Consider the following 16689-nt stretch of genomic DNA (forward strand, 5'->3'; position numbering starts at 1 on the left):
ACGGGGAAATCAGAAAGGGGCACAGATAGAGATGTGCTCACAGCACAAATAGTCATGGTTGGGGTTGAAACCACAGGGCCCCACATGGTTTGTATATGGGCAACTCATATACAAACGCAAGTTTGTATATGAGTTGCCCAACAATCTGCACTACACCAGTCTCTCGACTCTCCCCAGGAGATGTTACTTTATTTTTTTATCTTTTAAATATAAACGCTAAATGGAAATATAAATGCTCATATTAAAGATTGGAACAGTTTTACATTTAACTTGCAGAGAAATCGCAAATTAATTTGTTAATTAGAAATAAGTAAGCACTCGTCTTAACTACTGCTTGTATAGTCTGCGTTGTTGCTGTTCTCGTTTGTGTTAGTGTTAATCAGTTTAACCTACAGGGTCCAAGTTGAACTATGCGGTTGTTCCCTGCACTTGGAACGGTACTTCTCTCCAGGGTTTTCGACCCACTTGTTCCTGGTTATGGTTATACACTTTGTTGTACGTCGTTCTGGATAAGAGCATCTGCCAAATGCCTGTAATGTAATGTAAATAGTGCTAATATTCTAGTACCTTGCAGTAGAGGTGTAAAAATGATACATGGAATTAAAGTAGTGAATGTCATGAACACTTGAAATAAAATTTCAAGGTTCTCAACTCAAATGTGATCATGGTTATTTGTTTAGCAGCCTCTTCCATCTTTGATGTTTGATGAAAATGTCCATATGAGTATGTTTTCTGCATTGACAGGGCTGGTTAAAACAGACATGAATCATTTCCCCTTTTGAGCAAGATTTGGAATTATTCCTAAAACTGTATCCATATTTGTTCGACTGTATTTCTTCAATCAGAATTGGTATTACAGTACCATTTTACTGTGTATATAATTTGTAATTGCCCACCTCAGATCTACACTATTTCTTGAAACCTTGAGACTAATGGGACAGTTGTCAGTGACAACCAAACAACTTTTCACTTGTCACGTTGAGTCTGCACATACGTCTGGGATCAAAATTCCTGACACCATTAAGAAATTAATGAGTGACAGAAACGTGGGGTAACATATCAAGCCAATGATGTAATATAAATCTCAACAAAACATGGTTTCAGTGTACAAAAATGCCAAGTTACTCACGCATACAAAGCACTGTCTATAAGTCATTAATCAAAATGAGGTCAAGTTGGTTTCCTATTGGGTTAGCTATTATTATCTTAGCTCGCACAAATGAAACAATTGCGAGTTGTACTGAGTGTCAGAATGGCGAGAAATAAAGTCAGAATTGCGAGGGGAAAAAGTCTGAATTCTGAGCAATAAAGTCAGAATTGTAAGAAAAAAAGTCAGAATTAAGCAAACTTTTTTTTTTTTCTGTGGCAGAAATGGACACCACTAGCTAGCTGCAAAATCCAGCAGCTGAGGTAAGCCTGCTGAGCTGATGGATGCTTCTGCAGCAATGGTTATCAAACACGCAAATTTGGCCGGGTGGTTCATTGTCTGGTAGTGTCTTAGATTTGTAAGCGTCTTTGACTGCAAACTTTTTTTTTTTTTTAAATGCGAAAAAAAAGTTTCCTCTATATTTTTGGGTTCACCTCTGTGCTTAAGCACCAAATGTGCCCAGATGGGTGAAGTCCTGTGGGGCTTTGCAATGAGATCCTTTATTTTTTTTGCAATCAGTTTTTCTCTATGCCTATTGCCATTAATGCTTAATGGTATGCTACTGGTGTCAGTACATTTCAAAGAGTGCCCGCCGTGCACTGATAACATTTAATCTCTCACGGTAGTGTATAGTTTTAATGATAAGGTTGATCTAAAATGATTAAAATAGCAAAACAATGGAAGACAGGTACACATTTTGTACAGTTTATTTTTAAGTTCAGGAAAAAGTAAAATAAACAGAAACTATGAGACAGTTTATCGAATCAGACAATTACATATTTGAATTGTCCTCGGGTCAAATAATCGCAGTCACCCAATTATACAATCAGAGACATAGCCCTAATGTTATGATCAGTAGAGGCGGACCCAAACGTAGACACAGACAATGGATTTAAGTAATATGAAAGGGGTTTATTGTAGGAATAAAGGGGAATGAGGATGGCAGGCAAGGCAGAAGGTAGAGAGGCGATGGTGGAAGGCAGAGCTGAATTGAGCTGGATGGTGGATGGCAGAGTTGAGCTGAGCAGGACAGGCGGACGAGGTGAGCGTGGTTGGCTGAGGATAAGCTCGGGTGTTTAGTAAGCGAGCAGGCGAGGCAGGCAGGCAGGCAGGCAGGGGGACCGGAGGGTAGTGATCCACTGTAGTTGAAACAACGATCTGGCGATGAGTGGATGGAGAACCGGAGTAGATATACTGTTGAGTAGATGAGTTGATGGAAGGCAGATAGGCAGATGTGCAGGCTGGGCAGGTGAGGTGAATGAGCCGCAATCAGGAGGGGGAGCCAGAGAGTGCCGAGGAAGGAAGCCACGCCCACACCACATACGCACACACGGAGACAGACAGGGGAAAACAGGAGACACAGGGGAAAAGGGAAACACAAGGTGTTGACTTTTAAAACTTTCGGGTTGTGATCAATTTCCTCATCAGGAGCATATATCTGTACCTTATTTATAGCAACCCTCTTGGATTGCTACCATTTTTGAAATTCTATTAGCCATTTTGCTCCCCTGTTTTGGCCTAACCACATGGGTGAGACTTATGAAGCTTGGTACAGTGGTACAGGGTGTCTCCCTTTGGCCACAGCGTAATTTTGGCACTTAATGGCCACTGTTAAGTAACATAATATTGGCTGTGTGTGTTTGGACCATGTGTATTGATGCTAGCAGCTACATTTGTTATTATTATTGACATTATTTTGTTTAGACAATTGTGTTTGCAATTAAGATTTTTTTAAATTGTATTTTACAATGTAAAATAAATTATACAATTGTACTTATTTGACTAAACTTTTTCTGGCCCACTAACATATAGCACAGTAATGTGGCAAACATATGTTTGGATAGGTTTGCAATATTCAATATTTAATGAATAGGCCCAAATATTAGTTATTTTTTTATCTGTATTTTTGGAAAATGTCCCCATGGGGATAATCAAGTATTCAACCCATTTACCAATCTATCTACAATATCTATTGTACAAATGGTATTTATTTTAGGTTGCAAATGCATATTTTGTAAAATTAACTTGACAAACAACGATATACATATCCTCTCTGGAGAGTAAGTTTTTATCAGCTGCTTAAAATATAACTTTAAATAATGTCTTCTTCCACTAGGCATTTTTTTGTTATTTCATGTAACACAATGACTACATTCTCTTCAGATGGTAACATGAAAAAAACACAGGGCCAAGTTACTCAAAATAATTTAGAAAACATTTGGAATAGATCTTGTTTAATTTTTTGTGAGCTAAGATAGCCAGTATTGTTTTTTATACATTGTATTGTTGTAATTTGACTTCATTTTGATATCAATACTTTCACAGCAGGCCTAGATTTAGAAAGCTTTAATTATTATTATTATTTTTATTATTGACAGTGCTTTGTATGCACGAGTAACTTAGCATTTTTGTATGTTGATAACATGTTTTTGTTGAAATATAATTTATTTTTTTACTACATTTGTTATGAGTAACTGATAATAATATATGAATCATAAGATAATTCAATCTAGAGAAACAGATGCATACACATACATATTGTACATGTAAGCGCATACATTCTAGCTCAAAGAAATGCATATGTGGGGATTCGTTCATTTTTCCTTTACCATGGATTACAAATAAATGAAAGCGTTTGCCATATTTTTAAATGGATGACAGTAAGTGTTTTTAATGGGTTATTGCATACACAATAGATCTATTAATTGTTTGTATGTTGGAAGATGATCTACAGGCCTAGCTAACATTACTTAAAAAAGTGGCGTTTGCAAGGTCACTATAGTAGGCTAGTTAAAAAGTAGTTACAGTAGAAATGCTCCAGCTATCAATTTGACCATTACTTGAAAATTAATAAATCTGCCATCATATAGTGCATATGGCTACCCTTCTAGACCTTTCCTAAACATATGTATTGAACATAATCATATCATTTGATTATCATTATTGCAGGAGGATATCAGGTTATAAACACTTACATACTTAAATGGCCGTGAACGGTCAAATTGACCATCATTTATCATGCCTGCATGTTTGAGCATTTTGCTAACTGTGTGTAACAAAAGGACTCCTAGCTGCAGGCTCACAGAACAAGCCCGTGGCTGAGCAAAGCCTGCAATAGGAGTCCACTTTTCACGCCTACCTTGTAGTCATGTAACTGTCTGAGTCATGAATGGGCCTGGGTAGCGAATTCCGGTGGCACTATGTCCTTCCTACTGGATCAAATCACAACGCAAATTTCGGTGGTTCATTTTGGTGCCATCGCATTGCTAACATTACACTTGCTCATTACTGTTAGCAAGCTAGCATTAACATTAACAATAACATTAAACTCAGTAAAAAATTTTGTTTTTTTTCTGCCATTATTACCCTTTGAAGTGAGCATTTTTCTTTCTAGGCAGCTAACCTCAATGTTACAGGTGGTGAGTGGAAATGGCTAGCTGCTAGCTGGTTTACTGTAGTTCATTTTTAACTATAGTTTAGGTCACTGGCTAGCTATTGTTCACTATTTTAATTATAAGTTAACAGCACAGAAGGTTGCTAGCTAGAGTGCTGTAGCTAAGCTACAAAAATAGCTAGTTAGCTACTCATCACGCAGGCAGCTAGCTGGCTGTCCAGGTAACATTAATGATTTAATTGATGCCATATGCCAGTGCCGGCTAGCTAGCTGCACTTCAGTAATGTTTCATTTTTCATTTTAACTGAACTCAGCTGAAGTTAGCAAGCTAGTGTGACTATGTAGCTGGCTACACCATGTTTTGGTTAATGGTAATCTAATCGGTTACAAATTCAGCCTGAGGTTGTATAACCTACCTACTCATGTAGGCTGCCTGATTCATGTTATGATATTATGCAGTAAGTGGTTTGCATGTGAGATGAGAGAGAATGTATTTAAATGAAATATAACTAAGCATCCCACAAAGATTACACATCTTTAGCAACATTTTTACATTTTTGGCAATTATTAGTTAGCAAACAAACTAGCTTCCTCACAAAACCAAGATGGCGACCACAAAGTTTTTACAATGTCCTTTTGCTTGTGCATCTGAGTTGGCAACTCCAATCTTAGTATTTTGATCAGATTTTGTTATTGGCAGATGCAGCTAAATGTCTAGTGGGGTGCATTATTTATTTTGGGACTGGAGCATTTGGGATGATGTAATCCGCAGGAAAAAGAAGGAAAACATGCAAAATAATAAGTTTAGGGCTTTATGGTGTGGATGTGTTAAGTTGTTTGTGAATTCTGTCTGTTTACATGTGGTCAGAAGGTACAGAATTTGATGTTCTTAAGGGCTGTGAGTCACACTTAAGGACACTGTGGTTATTTCTATCGGAAAACCTGAAAAGTGTGCAACTCTCGGTGCTGTATAGTAATGGGGCGTGCGGTCCCACCAAGCCACAACTTGGTGAGATGGCAGGTACGTTTTAATATTTAATATAAGTATAGGTACTCAGAGTCTTTGAAACTTAGCTGTGTCAGTTAGTCCTGACTTTAAAAGTAACTTGAATATAAAATATCAACCAGCAAGAGGAGGAAAAAAGCATTTACTCATAGAACTCTACCGCACGTGATATTTACAAAGAGGGTTTGTTAATACCCCTGGTATCCTTATTTAGCCTAGAAGTCCACAGTACACACAGCTGCCATCATTCTCTAATCAATTATGCAAGGTTGTAATGTAACTACCCTTTTATTTATATTCTACATTTCAGGTTCAGTTCGCTTCAATAATTTGACGTGCCTCAAGGTGTAACAGTCGTCTCAGTTTAATTCACTAATTTAATTATAGGCCTACTAAAACAAAAACAAATGTACTCGTAAACAAATCCACCTTTTTATATTCTAGATACTTACGGATTCTAGAACGCTTAGTGTAAAAATCTCTCTTTTTCTCTTTTTTACTTTTTGGAAGCTTTATAATTAGTAGGGCATTTAAAAAGCAATCAGAGCGATTAACTCAAATGAAGACTCACCCTCTTTAATGTTTAATCCCATGTCGTGGCAGTGTAATATAATTAGACTGGAAATTCTGAAAAGTTACAGAGACAGCCCCCGTGGGATCTTGAGGATAAAAATGGCTCAGCGACGCCGGTGGATAAGTCACCATGGCAACCACTCGCTGCAGCGCTCCCTCCTTCTGTGTTACTTCAGCGGAGGAAAGAAAACAAAAAGAAATCGTAAACAGTTTTGTTTGCTAGATGAAAATATAATGCATTATTTACTCATCGTGTGCCCTCAAAATCTGGCAGAACTCTCAGACATAATGCTTCACTGTAAACTCAGGGAGCATTTTTAAGACCGACCGGTCGAGGATGGAGTAGAATAAAGAATGAATGGCAAGATGAGTGTTAGTGCATTATAGCTACATGTCCCCACAGTGCGTCCAATCGGAGAGCAGCTCCAAAGCCATTATGATTCCACGGTGAGACTGAATTTGTATAGGGCACCAGTATCTTGCATGCAGAGAAGTACTATAACTTTCACTTAAGCAATCAATTTGGTAAAAAAAAAAGATAAATGCAAAACAAATGCGCCAAGGAAAATGTCCTCTAACAATCAACAGTCACATGATATGTCTACATTCCAAGTATCAATAGCAGAGAGAGAGAGAGAGAGAGAGAGAGGGAGGCTAAGGTCTCGCTACTACAGCATGTCATTTAGCACAACCTCACAACCTGATTGGCAATTGAATAGGAATGCTGAGTTACTGCGGCTGGTTAGTGAACTTTGTTCTTCAGAGGTAATGGTTTGATTGATTTCCCCATTCTCTGAGGCTCTTCTACAGTGGTAAATCTTCACTTCAATTGAGACACAAAGCTACTAGCCTATCCCTATCTTCACATGAATAAAAATCCTAAGATCCCTCACACAGCTCAGGGACTCGCATATAAATACTGTGGAGACTTAATCAGGTAAATGAGGACCTCATTAACACTCAATGCTGCTAGTTACTGAAGCTAATTAAGCCAATTGCTATGGATTTCAGCACTTGGTAATCTGATCAGGACACAAAGAGTTGGTTTATGATTATACCTGTAGATTTACAGCCCCTGAAAGACTGCATTATGTTGGACTAGAGAGTCTGTTATTACTATCTGCAAAATCAATGCTTTCCCTTCACTACGTGCAAATATGCTGTGTTCAGCAAATCCAGGTCTTGCTACCATGGAGACAGCACCATCAGGGCACAGAGTCTAGGCCAATCCAATGCATAATCACGGCTTGTCTGTTTTACCCCAGATTTTGATGAGCTGAGTTGCACCTGATATTGCACACTGCAGAAGAATTTGTCAGATGGATGTGCTGTCCTGTTCTTAAAGCTCAAAGCCTGCTGTTTTTCTTTTACGGGTGTAACAACACTGAGAGGGTAGACATAACGGCACACTGCATCTGTAAGGTGGAAAGAGAGGGGGCACAGCTGAATTCTGTGTATGCACAGTCGAGCTGCTATTTCCTGTGGTTTGGCCTACCTTTCTCTGCCTCAATCCACCATTTCCCAGTTGGATCCCCCTCCTGCTCCCCATCAATCTATCACCCTGAAACACAACGTCAGATTGGCTCAGACCAACCATGTGAACGCATGTCCATTAGGCAGAAAAACAGGACACAGGGAACACAAAGGACCAAGAATCACAATCTCTCTGAGAATGACGGACAAATAAGATCAGTGGACCACTTTGAGACTGACAAACAAGGTTGTGAAACAGACAGAGACATGATCACCATGGTCACTGTGAGACAGAGACACAAGTTTACTTTAGGACAGACAGACAGGATCACTAAGACAAACAAGGTCTCTTTGTACTGTAAGTATGAAACCACAGAGAACATATGCAACCATGCATGCAACCTGTATTGTAAGACTGACCATACAGGTATCTTCTACCTGTTACAGTCACACCACTGCAAGGATACAATTCTGTGCCTTTCCCTGTGAGTGCACAACCTGATACAATCCATCCATCAGTGTGAAGGAGAGGAAAAAACTGCAGATTATTTTCAAGTGTAACAATCACTGACATTATAATCATTCACAGCAAGGTGAACAAGTAGACATCGTCTGTGATAACTGATCCAAACTTTTGCTGCCACAAGTATCTTCCAGAATGAGGGTCATAAGTGCGAGACCTTAAAAAAAAAAAAAAAAAACATCCATTAAATTTAGCATGATGGAAAGATGTTTGGTTTCCTGAGCTGCATGTGTAAACCTATTTCTGCTTACAGTGGGCTTTGACAGACTGAAAATAGAACATTTGCTCACCAACACAGACAGGCTGAAAAGAAGCAAATTTTCCAATGTGACGTGCATTTCCCCCGAGTGCTTCTGAGCTCTGAGTCAAGCAGGTCTGATTAGCATAGTGGGGTTTTCAAGGCTGCTTCTAAAACTGGTGTATTGAAAATATATACAGGAACACATATTTATTACTCATAAAAATCATATTGAAGCCTTTACAAAGTTAATACACAAACACACACACACACACACACGTTTATGGTTTATATGGTATATATATATATATATATATATATATATATATCAACACAATCTTTGTTGTTTTGGTTCTGTACTCCGGCGCATTGGATTGAACTGAAACAATGAATATAAGGTTGCAGTGCAGACTGTCAGCTTTAATTTGAGGGCATTTACATCCAGGTGAACCATACAGGAATTGCAACCCTCAGCTGTTTTTTGGCCAGCTGTTTCTTTGCATCATTAGTTTCTGCTCAAGAAAGCTATCAAAGGGGCTGTCCCAGCTGTGTGGATTCTACTCTATGTGTGGAATTTGCATTTGGAGTCTGTTCTTGCTGTCGCTCAACATGAGGACCAAATAAGTGTCAATGTCGGTAAAGTAGGCCATCATGGGGTGGAAAATCAGAATAAATTAGAGACATAGCCAAAACTTTGGGTGTTTTGAAAGTTTGATACATTGTTAAGAACCAAGAGAACCTGTCCAGCTGCACTTGTCTTGAGGGTTGGGCAACATGAGCAAAATATCTTAGCACAATATTTTTAGCAGTATTTATGGTTTGATGGCATGTGGTTTTCTAAAAACAAACTACAGAGAAGTAAACTGAAACATACTTTGAGCATGGACACTATACGATGTGAAATATTGAATAACAATCAAAAATTGGATATTAAACATAAAAAACCCTAATGGGCAACCTGCAAATGTTACTACAGAATATATTCAAGCTAAATTAGAAAAAAAATCAAGCTGCTAGGTTTGGAATTGAATTTAAAAATATACTTCCACCTAGGAATGTTTTAAAGCATAATAAAAGCCATTACTACAGCCGTACAGGCTTTTTTTCTACTTTTTATTTTTGATCATATACCAAATGTGTTAGTAAAGATCCAATCTTCGGAGGCTGCATGAAATGCTTACAGGAAAAATAATTTTAAAAAATACCACTCCTATCTATCAGGTTTTGATATGACATCCACTATGCAGCAAGGCAGCTTCCATGTGATTGACATAAGCATATCACATGATCACAGGAAATAAAAAAAGTATTATTACACTAAAAAAAACACTTGATATTAATCAATATCTCATAGTATCAATATTTCCACTGTCTACTTCCATGTATTCCTTAAATAATGAGTAAGGTATAGCACCCAGCCCTACTCATAGTCGAACATAGTCAATCCATAGAAGGTGTTTAGTCTGCTGTTCTGCAGATGTAGACGGATGAATGCAAGCGCTCTTACTGATGCTCCCTTATGAGGTCATGGCTGTCCAACTAAGGGAGCTAGGCCCTCTTCGCTGTTTTATAGATATACATACTCTATTTTATGCTTGTCCGATCTCTCTCTCTCTCTCTCTCTCTCTCTCTCTCTCTCCCCCTCCCTCCCTTCCTCCCTCCCATCACCTCCCCCGCCTCTCCACACCCCCAGCACCATGGACAGCAGCCACAGCTCAGTGCAGCTCAGCAGCCCAATAACCACCCTAATTATTCAATTATTGGGAGCCAGCCGTCAACTATCTCCAGCGGCAGCTGCCAGAAATCAAGAAGTCCTCAGCCCGTGAGAAGAAGGCATTCCGCCCCACAGACAGGGAGCTCATGAAGACTCCAGCTGCTCGCTGTTTCAGAGACCCCAGGGAGATGTACCTGTGGCAAGATGAACCCTAAAATCTAAAAACCTGGGGCTCCTCACTTACTATCACTTCCAACCCTTCTTTATTGTTAATTCTGTGCTTAGTGTCATTCAAAAGATACCATTTGAGTTTTCAACTTCTTACATTTTTTACAGTTTTTGTTTGGTTAATAAACACGCCTAATGGCTAACTACAGCCACTTTTGTGCTGTCCCTTTATTGTCACACCAATAGAAATATTTCAGTATGTAAAATGGTTGAGTATTTTTGCATATAAAGAATATCTTCACGGACATGCAGGAGCTTTCTCCATTTTAGTGACACTCTGAAGAAATCTGGGATGGCTCCTGTCCTCTCAGGTTTCAAGCTGGAGTTTCAGCATTCACATTGTACTTTGGTGCTACTGTATAAGTGTTCTTCTCTGAGACACAGTTCAATTCAGACATGTATTTAAAGGCCAGCCCAGGTCTTCAAATCAATAAAATGTCTGGGAGGCAGGTTGGCCTGCCTTCACCTTTAAACACTGAAGAGGCACAATCAGGCCAATGAAGACCTCATTGACACCCGTGTATGCAATTTAATAAAGCTAACTGAGCCAAGCCCCATCTCTTATGGAGTTCAACACTTTGTGATTTCTTAGCATGTTCAGTTAACATTTGCAGAGTGGTCTTAGAACTGCTAAAAAAAGAATAACTTTCAGTCAGAGGGTTGTGAGGTTATTTGGGGGTTATTCTGGTACACAGTCCTGGGTAATCCCACAGATCCCTTCAAGTTTCATTCAGTGGGAAAAATAGTAACACATTATCCTGGTGTAAAGTGCTTTGTACACCCACAGATCAGTCAAAGCTTTCTTGTTTATTGGCTGGGGGAGGGGGGGGGGGGTGATTCTGCATGTTATAATAATAATAATAATAATAATAATAATAATAATGCATTTCAGTAAAACACCTTTCAGGACACCCAAGGCCATTTTACAAGGAAGTCAGGATAAGACTCACAATACAGAGGATAAATAATAAATTAAATTAAATAAAGTAATAAAACAATGGAGATGTTGAGCTATAAAAATACAGATTAAAGAAAAACAAAACAATAATAAAAAGAATTTAAAAAAAAAATTTTAAATAGAAGAGTAAATGTATTCATGTGTGTGCATGGTTATGTGTATTACATGTATGCTTTTCTGAATAAGTGGGACTTCAGCTGTTTGCTGAATTAATAGGGCGAGTCTGAAGTGCAAATGTGAGGAGTGAGGAAGGAGTTCCAAAGTTGAGTGTCATTGGTGTAGCAGTGAAAACCAGTACTGTGATGTTACATGATCTGGCCAAGGGGAAGGAAAGTGATGAAAAGTAAAGGACCCAGCACCAAACCTTGGGGGACACCTCTACTGACACGAGCAGAAACAAACATGTAAAAATGACCAAAACTGCTGTGTGTTTATTGTCTCTGTACATTCACAGCTTAAACATTTCAAACGATGGCCTAGCTTGTAGCCTGAGGGAACTGCTAAGCATGTGAAGCGTGCCAGCTTTCATGCCAGAAAATTTCCCCCATTTACAACTGGGGCTCGTTTTATTAATGCTGTGATGCTCAAACTAAGATCTATGAGATGCAATAGATTTTCGCTTTTCATGTTTCACAATTGCATCAAGCACAACACAGTTGCAAGTGCACTCATGTAGCATCACAATCGCTATCGTTTATCTGCTGTGTTTTGACTCTGTTAAATAAATTAGTGAAGTATGCTAAAATAAGCAATTTTATTTACATGGCTTATACCTCCATTTATAACTGGGTTTTATTCAAATTAACTCAAACTAAGTCTATGTACAAAACACTGAGCTGTCCACATTTTATGTGTAGTATGATCGCATGCAAACAAGTATGTGTAACCTTTTCCACAAATAAAAGTGTGTTTGTTCCCAGTCAGTGGAATTTGCAAACTATCAATTGTACCAAGGACTTTTTTTGCCAAACAGTGCATGACAATTCCACTTGATGACTGCGTTGGGCTTCTGGAAACTGAATTAAATCTGTATTTACAATGCATAGCTTGTTGCTTTATGGATGCATCTGGACGCAGAGACTTTGGTTATTATATTCCATTGTTTGGCATGGAATATAATGAGCGCTGATAAAAACGTCAGTTGCTAGGGAGCACAGAACTGTCAACCTTTATAAAAAAGACATTTTGGAGACTATACCTAAAGTACACGGCTTATTCTTCATTGTCTGCTGAACAAAGTTTGCAGTATGGGGGCAAATCCCAGAATGTCTCAACGGTTTGTGTTGACAGAGCTCCAGAAGATCTGGGGGAGAAATATCATGCAGTTTTCCCTGAATGTGCAGTGACCTCTGCAATGGCTAAAAGTGAGGAGAAAAAGTCTTCTAATAATGGTGAAGACAATAATTTCAGTGACTGTGACAGTGGGATGTTTGCTGAAAATCCTTTATTTGGTGACTCTTCTTCTTATTCAGTCAGCCTTAAAACTAAAGACTTGAGGCTACAAGAAGTTTTTGTTGAGTTGGGTCAACATTCAATGGATGTAAAACCCTGATTGAATGCCAAAAGAAAGATTCAGATCTGTCTTCAGTGTACAAAAGTGCTTTGATAGGATGAATTGACCAAAATTCTTTGCCGCTATTTGTTTTTGAAAAATTGCGCATTAATGAGAAAATGGAGGCCACTACTGAGCTGCGTTCAAGTTCAGCGAACAGAGGGGAATGTTCGTGGTGAACATGCTTTCTTTAAACAGTTCAATTTGAACGGCTTTTTTACGAACATTCCAAATTGTTCGCATTAAACATAAACAGACATGGTGACGAGAGTGTTTGTACTCACAGCCGCTTCTGTGATCATTGATGGTAAAAAAAAGAGCTAGCTAGCGAACAATAATAATATTGGCTAGCGTTAGCAATAACATTATTTAAAAAACTGATCACATCTTCATCTGCGGCATCTTCAATTGAAATACCCATCTGGGAACATTTCCCTCAGTCCAGCGTCCATTTTTGTTCGCCGAAAACTACCTTTTCAGACCGTTCGCTTATGTTTGCAAATGTTCGCGGCAAACACAAAGCTAACAGAAAAAAGTTTGAAATAGTTTGCAAACCTTTGCAAACGCTCGCCTTGTTCGCTGAACTTGAACACACCTCAGGTTCCTGCACAAATGGAATGGAATATAGTCTTTCAGGTGGTGGTTAGTCTACCGCAGCCAAATTCCAAGTCTTGCTCATGGCAGTATTATGACAGGCCATTTGGGTATAGCGAAAACATATGACCATATTCAGAAGCATTTCTTTGGCCTGGTTTGAAGCAGGATGCTGCAGGGTATTGTCTGTCTTGTCATATTGTCAGGTTTCTGCAGAACCAAATCAGAAGATTCCAGTCACCCACTTGCAGCCATTTTGCTGCCTATGAAGAGCCTTTTAGTAGGTTTATTGTTGAATGTGCTGGTTCTTGGCCAAGAACCAAGAGCGGCAGCCAGTATTTACTGTCTATAATGTGTGCAGTCAGGTTTCCTGAGGCTATACCTCAGAGAAAAATAACCGCTCTGGTGGTGATAAAGGCCTTGATTAAGTTATTTTCCTTTTTGGACTCCTAAGTCTATCCAGTCAGACCAAGGTTCTAATTTTATGTCTGGGGATGATGCAACAGCTCAACATCAGAATTGTTTTAGGTCATAGCAGGGGTGAGTGTACATTCATACATACATTAGCCAACAAAAACCACACATGATACGGTGCCACATATAGCATTTATCTGTGGTAAACAAGGAATGCATTATATGCCAGTATGTGGTGAAACAAGTGTGCAAAAAACACAGAATATCCACTTCCATGTCTATCACTCCACGCAGACAGTACAATATTTTGTAAAATTACATTAATCCAAAAAAAGCACAATACATATAAGAAAAATGTAATACAGTAGCTGATAAATATATCATATGATACATTATTTTCTTTTTAATGGAATTAACAATTTGAACAAAGTGGTATGCTATGGATACTGTAGAGATGGTGATTGGTTAAAGAGTTCAGACTTACTGAATGGTGACAAGGTGTCAAAATGGCATTAGTGCAGCACTCTGCATCCAATTCAGCACTCTAAAGTCAAAACACTAACTTTGTAATATAGGTACGTAGAAAATTGGTTTCAACATTGCACTTTAGCAAGAATACAGCAACACTGCAAAACCATACATCAACACTTTACATCCCCTTCAGCAGCCCTGCAACTTTAAAAGATGTCTAGAACAAATTCAGGAACATTGTAAAACTTCGATTTTTACTGTTAAAGTTGGTTAAGCACAGCATTAAAAAAAAAGCTGAGAAAAGTTAGTTAGGTTCAGGGCAAATGTGCATCTATGGGTGTGTATAGCAGGTTTATATTTCTGGCAGATGTGAATTTACGTGTTTATTTATGGGCGAGCCTGTGAATTGGATGGTATCCAGTCAGGGTCAAGCTGCGAACTCAAAACCACATTTCTCCTGAAGAACTCCACTAAGTGTGGAATTACAACATGTACTGTTGGTAGATGGTTTTCCGATAATAAACATCTCTACGGAAAAGCAGAAATCATATTATTTGGTTCCAAAATTAAGCTTGGGAAATCACCAGGATTCAATATCAAAGTTGGGGACTTCCAGATTGTTGCTAAAACATCTGTCAGTTATCTGGGATGTGCCTTATACAACCTTTCTGGGGAGTGTATGGCTTTGATACAAAACCACTGTGATTATGCTGCTTGTTTGTGGTATTATGGTCTACCACAGCACCTCAAACATAAATTACAAACAGCACAAAATAAATTGATCAGTTATTTTAAAGCTCCTACGCGTACGCATCGAGTTGATTCTCATTTTAAGGAGTTTAAATGGCTTACAGTAGACCAATGGGTCATGAAGATTACTATGAGGCTTACATATAAAATTGTAAATAACTCTGTGACAAGTTATATGGTCATTTATTTTACTTGCACCAGAGACCTCCATAAGAGATTTTGTCCCCTGTACATTTAAGAGCCTAATGGGAAAACATACCTTTTTGTACATGGTCCAAGGCCATGGTTCAGTGGAATAGACTTCCCTCTGAATTTAAATCTTTTGCATCAGAGAATATTTTAAGTCATTCTTAAAAAGATGGCTGTTAAATACTGTGTAACCCTCATTGTTTTTATAATATAATCCTCCAATCTGCCAGTATGCTGTCTGTCCTGTGGTGAATGTATTGTTCTGTCATATCTGTTTGTATTGCATTAACTGTATTGTATTTGATGTTTTGTCATGTTTGTGTTTGGATGTTAGAGGACCACAGTGGAAATAAGCCTGCTCCCTGTTGGCTTTCTTGCGTTTCTATCCTCGACAATTTTTAGAGGATTACTGTCTGCTATGCCATTTTATGAAATCTCGTTTTTAAATTGTCAAATAAATTCATTCAATCATTCAACTTAACAATGTAGTTTTGGAGCTTTAAACCGACAGCCAATCTTGCCAGTTCATCGGTGTTCCTTTCGGATAGCAGGCTGCTCCTAAAAATGAGTCAGCGCAGCCAATTAAGGCCACCGCCATTTTTTCTCGGCTCATTTCCTTTTACAGTGCCCACTGAGCCCCCTAGCGGATTAGCATGGGAGAGCGCACACGATTCTCGTCTACAGGGCTCTAACCTGATTACAGAAAGGGAGTTAATCTGCGTTCAGACGAGACCACAGTAAACCAACCGGAAAAATCCCCTGTAAATATTCTCTTGGGTGCTTTAATCATCAGTTACACAGTCGCCTGATGCCCAAAGACTGATTTAAATAACAATCTGCTCGTGACGAGTGATAATGTCATATTTGAAGCAAGCTGGCTGATTCTCAGGTGTGCAGATTTCCGGAACCTGTGGTTGACGGGTCTGGGCTGCCAAACGTCAGGCATAAATACACCCAAATAGCTTCAGGACAAGGGCAGGGGCTTTTCTGGGGTTGCCTCAGTTTGTATTCAGCTTGCTCCTCATAGTTGGACTTGATCTGAGCACGCACAATAGCACCCCCACAGAGTACTGTACACTGTGGAAAAAAACGATACCAACCTTCCTCTGGAGTGCAGTTCCAGAATTATATTCATTACACAGTAGGGGGTCAACATAACCACTTCCTACAAGGCTACAGCTCCTCTGCGTTCATTCAAAATCACTGCCCTTGTGAGTACCGGGAATAATTGGTTGAGTGAAAACAGTAATTAGTTAAAATAGCCAGGCAGAAGCCTTGTGGACATGACTGCCCCCCAGAGCAGGAACCAGGAATGCAGCCTGCTGTGAGGCAACTGAACGTCCTAAAGCCACTGCCACAGGCTGTACCATTATAGAAACAAGGGGTGGTCCTTAAGAGGACAATGGCTGTCATCCCTGATCACAACAGCTATTCCTGGACCTTCTCTCTCTCAAATGCCTACATA

At 39.0% G+C, this 16689-nt stretch overlaps 1 long non-coding RNA gene across 2 annotated transcripts; it reads right to left on the reverse strand.

Annotated features, from left to right (window-relative positions):
• Positions 1-2038: 2038 nt before the first annotated feature.
• On the reverse strand, positions 2039-6996 carry LOC135257990 (uncharacterized). 2 transcript variants are annotated; one of them, XR_010330843.1, is made up of 3 exons: positions 6854-6996; positions 6119-6290; positions 2039-2388 (listed from the first exon to the last, which is right to left on the reverse strand). It is a non-coding gene; the product is annotated as an uncharacterized LOC135257990 (long non-coding RNA). The 2 variants fall into 2 exon arrangements; XR_010330844.1 differs by having other exon boundaries at positions 6821-6996.
• Between the last annotated feature and the right edge of the window lie 9693 nt (positions 6997-16689).

Source organism: Anguilla rostrata, chromosome 6, assembly GCF_018555375.3.
Source record: "Anguilla rostrata isolate EN2019 chromosome 6, ASM1855537v3, whole genome shotgun sequence".
NCBI lineage: Eukaryota > Metazoa > Chordata > Actinopteri > Anguilliformes > Anguillidae > Anguilla > Anguilla rostrata.